The sequence below is a fragment of the Mustela putorius genome, unplaced genomic scaffold, assembly GCF_011764305.1.
Source record: "Mustela putorius furo isolate JIRA1106 unplaced genomic scaffold, ASM1176430v1.1 tig00000421_pilon_pilon_pilon, whole genome shotgun sequence".
Taxonomy (NCBI): Eukaryota; Metazoa; Chordata; class Mammalia; order Carnivora; family Mustelidae; genus Mustela; species Mustela putorius.
This window is the reverse complement of record NW_025421375.1, coordinates 4,615,931-4,625,000: the sequence shown is the minus strand read 5'-3', so window position 1 is coordinate 4,625,000 and position 9,070 is coordinate 4,615,931. Positions and strand designations below refer to the sequence as shown.

General features: G+C 38.9%; 1 protein-coding gene across 2 annotated transcripts in view; it reads left to right on the top strand.

The window, feature by feature from the left end:
• The window catches only part of BNC2 (basonuclin 2), a 435,894-nt gene that overhangs the window by 69,002 nt on the left and 357,822 nt on the right, over positions 1 to 9,070 (top strand). The gene's annotated exons all lie outside the window — the stretch shown is intronic.

The window sequence follows — 9,070 nt, the reverse complement described above, 5'->3', positions numbered from 1 at the left end:
TTGTAGGAGTTATGCTTTGAATTTTGAAGTTGTTTTTGCAAGTGTATAGGTTTGTGGGGAGATAATTACAATCATTTTTTGGCTTCTTTCATCTAGTCAGTTCTCAGACCTCTATTATATTGAATGTAATCTCTTCTTCCGGGGAAGGATAAGAGAACATTAGCTAAGACTGAATTGTTGGCAATTATTTTTCCCGTCTCCCAAAAACATGATACAGGTGCCTGATAGGATAGTTTCGTTTTTTGTGTATCAGAAGGAGGGGAAAGAGAATTACCTTAGAAACATGTTTGAAGCACATGATGAAAATGAAAGTTTTTTTTTTTTTTAAACCCTCTTAGAATCTATTTTCTTTGTGCCAGGTACCAGATGTTGATGTTGGCAGTGCTTAAGAGGGTCACAGGGCATTTAAAATCACTACGCTGTGGGGAATAAAATTCCAGGTCTGTTGCACTGAAGATTATTTAAGATTTGTGTTTACCTAGTAGTAACTAGTACAAAAGTACTGGTTCTGTGTGATCCCTTTTTAAATAAGTACCTTAGAAATACATGATCAATGAAATTGCTACAAAATAGATTTATGTTCCAGTGGCTGTTCTTAGCTTTACCAAGGTCACAGGTTCCATTTGAGTCTCCATTTCTGGATGTGAAAAGCAGATTGCTTTGGACTTTGTTAGGCATGAATTGCCTTACTTTTAAGCTATTTGTTTCATATTAGAGGACACAATTGTATACATGTTATATATGGTTATATGCATGTGCAGAAAAGGCTTATAAATCATATTTAGATGATATTTCCTTTGCATCCTCCAGAAGTAGAATTTTGAGAAGGAAACAGGACTTTATACCCCTCTCTATGTAGTTTCTTCTTTAGGTGAGCTGAAGTTCCTTTTCTTACTGATAAGATTATATAGGAGGAATAAGTTTTCCTGGACCTTCTTAGGGTCCTTGACTGGGTCTGAAAATTAAACTAAAAAAGCTTAACAGGAGAAAAGCATACAAATTTATTAAACTAAAAAAGCTTAACAGGAGAAAAGTATACAAATTTATTTAATGTAAGTTTTATGTGTCATGGAGACTTTTGTAAGAAATGAAGACCCAAAGAAATAGACCCGAGTATTTTATGCTAGGTTTGATGAAGAGTATACAGTTGTGGAGGAAGGTGATAGGGTAAGAATATGAGGTAGTTATAGTAAACCAGAGGAAACTTAGCAAGGCCTGTTAGAATTCTTCTCTGCATCCCTTTTTCTTTGGAGATAGGGATACACCTTTCCTCTTGGTGTAGGGAAGGCATCTTGCATATGGCCTTTTATGGCCTGTTTCCAGTAAGAAGGGCCAGGAGAAGGTCAGCATAACCTTCCTGATTGTGCCATTTTCTCAGATTCCTTCAGCTTAAGATATTCAATATGCCAGCCTACTTAATACAGTTAATAATTGCAGTGCAAAAAAAAAAAAAAAAAGGATTTTAGAAAATAAAGATTGGAAAAAATAAAACCAGTTTTCACATGAGTACCTATTTATGCTCATTATAGATTATTATTTCTTTTGTTTTGGTGGGTGTAGTACTGGGAGGTATTAGATTGTGACCTTACTGAGCTTTTCCAAAGGATTTTTAAGTTTTTTTTTCCCTGTAGTTATATCATTAACATTTTATTCAAGAAATTTCAATTTATTTATAAATGCAGTGGAATTTAGTTTTTCTAAGCTACATTTTCCTGTTCTTGTCTGAAGAAACTAGTTTCTTTTTCTGTAGAAAAGGAAATATTTTAATAGTCTAGCAGTCAGGAAAAAAAAAAATTGGAAGAAAATAGGCCAGTATGTCATCAGTTGTTGCCTCTGAGTACTGGGATTATGACTAATTTCTGTTTTTTTTTTTTTTTTTAAGATTTACTTATTTTAGAGAGACAGAGAAAGTATGAGCAGGAGGAGCAGAGAGGGACAGGAAGAGAGAATCCAAACTGACTCTGGCTGAACATGGAGCCCCCTGTAGGGCTCAGTCTCATGACCTTGAGATCACAACCTGAGCCAAAACCAAGAGTCAGGTGCTTAACTGATTGTGCCACTCAGGCACCCCTAATTTGTTCATGCTTTTCTACGCTTTCAAGATTTTCTGTAGCTAAAGTATATTGCATTTAGAATCTGAACAAAGGAAAAGGCATATGTGTATTTTAGCAGATTTTCACATGCCTAAGGAGTCAAACATTGCCTGTTCTATTTATTGCAGAAACTGGAACCTTGGTTCTAGGCAATTAAAAAACAAAGCCCTGGGGTACCTTGGTGGCTCAGTGCGTTAAGCCTCTGCCTTCAAATCAGGTCATGATCCTAGAGTCCTGGGATCGCGATGCATGGGGCTCTCTGCTCAGCAGGGAGCCTGCTTCCCTATCTCTCTTTGCCTGCCTCTCTGTCTACTTGTGATCTATCTCTGTCAAATAAATAAAATCTTAAAAAAAAAAAAAAAAGCCCTGTTGATGTTTATATAGCTTCCATAGCTACCTGCTGTTTGGATTGGAAGTACCTACATTCACAGACAACCTTCTCATGGGGTTTGCTGTTGACCAAAGGAAGCAGTTGTGTTTAGGACTTAAATGGCAGAAAGGGCTCACCACTGTCATTACTGCCACATGGGTCTTTACCCACTACTTCCTGTGTGTGTGTATTCTGTGGACATATGTTCATTATATGTGTAATGCCCATTCAGTGTATTTGTGCAGTGGAAGTGGATTCACAAGGCAGTGAGAGGAATCGTGGGGTAATTTCATCGTTTTCTCTATCATGTTTCTATAGTTTAGTGGACAGTGCAAAATGAATACCTGCCTGTGGGTAAATGCACTTAAGCTCCTCTTACAATTCATAAAGTTTCGAATGTTACTTCTAGTTGGGGGAACTTCTTTAGACCATAACATGCTACAGTTATTTGAAAAAATTGCATAGAAAATTGGTGTTTGAGCCCAGAAGATTGCTTTGTTACTTTTTAAGTGTGATCTTGGGGCTCGTACTTTTAACCTCTGAACTTTGTTGTCCTTATCTGTAAAATGGGGATAGTAATAATGCCTTCCATTAGAAGCCATTAGGGGATATATGAAATTTTTTTGTAACTCCATATACGTTTCATTTATTGACTAAGCCATTCTTGGCAGACTACCTAACTTTGAATGGAGGTGATTTGGATCACATCCCTGAGTTCACAGCCTAGAGCCAAATTGCATTTGTCCATTCTGCTTAGAAGAGGGGAGGTCAAAGATATATAGCTTTAATCTTATGTTTTTCAGAGACTATGCCTACTCTAGCCCCCATAGGTTCCATTAAAATACTCAAAAATAATTCATTTTCTTTTCCTAATGACTTGGCAGAAATTTAGAATGGAAAGAAATTAGTAACAACCAATCTTTCCTTCATAATTCCAGATCAATGAAAGAGATTCTTGGGTACTGGAGACCAAAGAAAAAAATCAGTAGGAATGCTCAGGGTGAATTGATGGGTTGCAGAGCTGGTAATTACTTTCATAGAGCTAAAACATTAGCTTAATATATGGAAGCAGAGTAGATGAAAATCGGGATTTGGACGCCTTTCCCCAGGGCTCTGATGGATATCCCACACTTTCCTTCTGGAGGCAGCCTTCTCTTTGATGGGATAGCTCTCCTTTCTTTCCTGGGACTTGATACAGATTTTCATGCCCCACCCTGGTAGACCTTTTGTTTTGGTTATCCTGGACAGTTGCTGATAAATATGTATTTTTGTTTAGGTCAGCCAGCTTTCACAGTGGGAGGAAACGTCTGTCCCTCAAGAGTTTTCAGCTGGATATCAGATATTGACAGATTGTGCTCATCATGGGGTTCAAATTTCTAGAATTATGAAGCTTTAGATTTTGGGCTTTTGTTGCCAAGGAGGTTTTACTTTTATTTAAGATTTATATGAGAAAGAGAGTGAGCGTGTGAGCATGAGCAGGAGGGACAGAGGGAGAGTGAGAGAAATTCTGAAGCAGACTCCGCACTGAGGGAGGAGCCCAACACGGGGAACAGTCTCACAACTGTGAGATCATGACCTGAGCTGAGACTAAGAGTCAGACACAACCTACTGCACCACCTAGGTGCCCCTAGGAGGTTTCACTTTTAAAGCTAACATGTGTTGATTGTTTATAACTTCCTGGTGTGCTATGCTATGAAAGATGGTGAGCCCATAATGAGATTTAGTGACATGATTATTTAGTGATATGTGTTTGCCCCCAAGGGGCACATATATATATTCAGGTGATAGTCAAATCCATAGTACATGAGAGCTCATTTAATCTACAATGCTGTCAGCCCCAGCCCTTCTATTATACAGTAGAGAATTGGATATCTAGAGAGAAATAACTATTACAAATTATTAGAGCCAAGAATGGATTTGAATTCAAGTTTTCTGGGTTCAAGTTGCTTGTTACTTTATGGGAATAAGAAAAGTAGCTACCTTATGGAATTTAGAAAGAATTAAATCCAAGAAAATCTATATTAAGAGTTAGGAACAGTGAGTGACATGGAATAAGACTTAAAAAAATGAAAGCTGTCGGGCAGCTGGATGGCTCAGTGGGTTAAAGCCTCTGCCTTTGGCTCAGGTCATGATCCCAGGGTCCTGGGATAGAGCCCCGCAATGGGCTCTCTGCTCCGTGGGGAGCCTGCTTCATCCTCTCTCTCTGCCTGCCTTTCTGCCTAGTTGTGATCTCTCTCTGTCAAATAAATAAATAAAATGTTGAAAAAAAAATGAAAGCGATCATCATGGTCCTCTTCCTGTTTACTTACTGTCCTCTTCCTGTTTAGTATTACTATCATTACTACCACTGCTGGGCTTTGTAAGATGGACGGTTCTTTGGTGTGTGCCATGTTGGAGAAGCTTTTGCTAATAAATGGAAACAGGTACTCAATTTATCATGATTCTATCTAAAGAAAATTCCACAATGTTGGGCACTTTCACTTCCATATAGACCCATGAAAGGCATTAGCAAAAGATAATTGCTAATGATAATTGATAATTTGTAATTGATAATAATTGTAATTGATAATAATTGATAATTTGTAATCCTAATTTTGAATTCTGTACATTTTACGTATATTAATGGGTTAGTAATATTTCAAACCTATGAAGCTTTATCAAATGTGATTCTGTTGAACTATATCCTTTTAATAGCAGGGGTTCTGTGGAATCATGATTCATGGCTCTGCACTCTCCTGTACTTCCTTGTCTCTGTAGATATCTACATGGAATATGTAATATTTCAAGTATTTAAGTTTCCTAATCTGTCAGCACAGAGCTTTCATTTGGAAGACTTTAGTTATGAAATATATTCTGATGTAATTACTATTTTTTTAAAGATTTTATTTATTTGATAGAGAGCAAGGGAGCACAACAGGGGGAATGGCAGAAAGAGAGGGAGAAGCAGTCTCCCTGCTGAGCAGGGAGCCCATGTGGGGGACCCCAGGATCATGACCTGAGCCCAAGGCAGGCGCTTAACTGACTGAGCCACGAGATCCCATCTAATGAAACTATTTAAAAGATCAGACTTTTGAGGAATTTCTAGTGACATGGAAATATACGCCAATATATTAGTTGAAAAGAAGTGGACACAAACTGACAAACTGTAGATAGTATGACCCCAATTCTGTGGCACATAAGAAGATTGTGTGTGGGGTGCGCCTGGGTGGCTCAGTGGGTTAAAGCCTCTGCCTTCAGCTCAGGTCATCATCCCAGTGTCCTGGGATCGAGCCCTGCATCGGGCTCTGTGCTCAGCGGGGAGCCTGCTTCCCCCTCTCTCTCTGCCTACTTGTGATCTCTTTCTCTGTGTCAAATAAACAAATAAAATCTTTAAAAAAAAAAGTGTGTGTGTGTGTGTATACATATATATATGTATATATATATATGAAATGCTAGATGGAAATGTACCAAATGAGAATAGCATTACCTATTCTCTGGGGAGATTAATAGCTATCTTTAAAATTTTTTATAAATTTTTTTTTTACTTTATTTGCATTACCTGTAACTCACTTTTATACTTTATATGAATTATGTAAGAAGAAAGAAAGAAAGTCAGTTGTGCTTTGGTAAGAGTGATTGGTGAATGCCTGTTTGTGTTATACCAGGTCTGACTCTGATGTATTTGCATTCAGTCTTGGGCAGTGTAGACTCATAGAAAGAGTGTGGACTCTGGAGTCAGGTTGGTGTGGGATTCCAGCCTGCTGCCTTCTTAAGAGCTTTGGGATGAGGCACATTGCCTTTCTGAGCCTTAGTTGTCATTAAACCCAGATGCTGTCTCCTTTGCAAGGTTTCTTAGTTCTGAAAGCAGCTTGCTCTGAGAGGTGCTTGGTAAATATTTGTTCTTTTTCTCCTCCCAACTACAACTCTTAACCTCCCAGCCCCCTACCCCAAATTCCACAAGGATTAATTTAGGGAATAAAGAAACTTGGAAAAAAGTTTCAGTGTCATATTAGTATGTTTAGTGGTTTGCCTTTTCAGTCATCTTTCTACTGTAAGTCTCACATCCTTGGGAATCAAACTCCTGACCATCAGGAAGTGTCTTACTTCAAAGGATAAGGAAACTGAGCAAACCAAAATCATGGAGCAGTGTGAGAGCATGCTTCTCATCGAGTGCTGTCTGGGCAGTGTTGTGGAATAGAGTCTCCAGCCTCCTCTCCCTGGCAGTGATGTGGAGGGTGTGGGGAGGACTCTGGGGCTGAAGTAGCGTTTATAATACAGGGCTGTCTGGCCTTCCCTGAGCATTCTTTTCCCTTCCAGGATTCCTGTAATTGTCATCACATGGCTCAGTCTCCCAAATGTTTCTGGTATTGCAGTGACTTTTGGAGTGTGTTTAAAAAAAAAAAAAAAGCCCGAATTCTTTTGTGTCTGTTCTGTGGTATGTGGATGTGTACAGATCCTATATCTCAGGAATAAAAAGAAACCAGTCAGATGTGGAGCCCTCCTCATCATTTCTCTTGAGCCTTGTCAATTTCTTTGCTGATTCTTTTCTACCTGCACTGTTTTATAGGAAAAAAAAAGAAATAAGTGAGGGAAGATCTAGGCAGTAGTCCTCCTTTCAGCCCTAGTCAGCTGACCTTTTGGTCTCATTACTTTTGGGGACTTTTGTAGAGCTTGCATCTCTTTTGGATCTATTAAAAGACTCAGAGTGGTTGAGAGTTGGATAGTGGGTGAATCCTGTGAGGAATGATTCAAAGCCTTGGACCCTGCCTGGGCATGGAAGAAAAGGGGGCATGGGAGACAGACCCTGAATTTCATCTGACAAAATTCTAATGACAGAAATTACAGCATTAATTGGCAAGGCAAGTATTAAGGTGGCAAGAACAACCAAAAAAGCACAAAGGGAAAGATGAGATGTGTTCAAGGAGGAGTATGTAATACAGTGTAGTTTAAAAATGAGGAACGTTTCAAGGCGCCTGGCTGGCTCAGTCAGTAGAACATGTGATATTGATCTCCGGGTCCTGAGTTCAAGCTTCCTGTTGGGTGTGGAGCCTACTTTAGGAAAAAATGGGGGTGCCTGGCTGGCTCAGTAGGTGTAGCATTCAACTCTTGATCTCAAGGTTGTGACCAGCCTCATGTTGGTTGTAGAGATTACTTAAAAAATAAAATCTTAGGGGCGCCTAGATAGCTCAATCAGTTGAGCGTCTGCCTTTGGCTCAGATCATGATCCCAAGGTCCCGAGATCGAACCCTGTGTCTGGCTCTTTGCTTAGCAGGGAGCTTGGTTCTCTTTGCCTCTTACCCCCCACCTTGTGTGCGCGCTCTCTCTCTCACTCGCTTATTCTCAACTAAATAAATAAAATCTTTAAAAAATATGAGAAAAGTTTCATGAATTTGTAGTCATACTTTGAGTAAGGGTCAGTCTAATGATTCCAATTTTAAGATTAATGCTGTCTGTAAAGATGCAGAAGGAATGGCCTATGCCGTCAAAGACCATTGCATTCTGAGTTTTTGAAGGTATTTGAATTTTCCTTCATTGTAAGTCTGTAATTGAAAATCCAAATACAGGAAGATCTTGCATGGGGGGTGTTTTTTTATCAGATAATCTCTTACAATTTGACCTTCACTGCTTTCCTAGAGAGGCAAAAATTGTCTAGGTGAAAAGACAGCTAATTAAAAAAAAAAAAAAATGGAGCCATTGACACTACTATGCCCCTGTATGTTTTCTCATCCCCTCATTCCCTAAGTGGAGACGGAGTAGAGAGGTGAGGTTGGATAGGATTGCTCAACTGGATCATATTGGGAATTGTAAAATTGAAAAGAACTGATACGTTTTTTTCTGATTCATGTTAGCTGAGAAATTGTACTTTTTAAAAGCTGCTTTGCTGGCTCTTACTCATCAAACTAGAAAAATAGTTCATTGCATTCTGGTGTCCCCGTTGTCTTACGTTCAAGTGTTCTGTAAACTCAGAATCAGATCTAGATAGTGGTGTTAACTGTTGATCTATTGACATAATAGATCAACATTAACTGTTGACTTCTTGACATAAAACTGCACTTTTACAGATGTCATATGAATCTTTAAAAACAATTGAGGTCAACAGTGATGTCTACGCAGAGAACCATCCCACCTCTCTCTTTGCAAGTGTCTGGGGTGGGGAATGGGAATAAGCAAGCCGTTGATTTTAGCAATGATAAGAGACAACCCATGATTAAAATAAGAAAAGTCTAAGTCGTGATGATTTTATTTATCTTGGCAATGGTTGGTCTAAGAGTGGGCATGTGACTCAGTTCTGGCCAGTAATTTGTAAGAGGAAGTCTGCAGGGAGAGGGTAGTGAAAGTCTCCTGTCTGAAATGAAAAGCAAATGATGGCTTGGAATTTGGCTGTGCTGCTTACCAAGGCAGTGAGCAAACATGAGGATGGACACTGAGATAGGAAAGGCAGAGCTGGTATCATTGACACCCTGACTACATGTTTGTTCTGTGAGGCAACTAGTTGTTTAAAATCAACTGGATTTTCTGTTACCTGGGACCAGCCCAATTTCTATCTAATAAAATGCTTCTATGCTTTATCATGCTCCTTCTATTATTTTCCTTTCAGATTTGTGAGGTAGTTTTTTTTTTTTTTTTA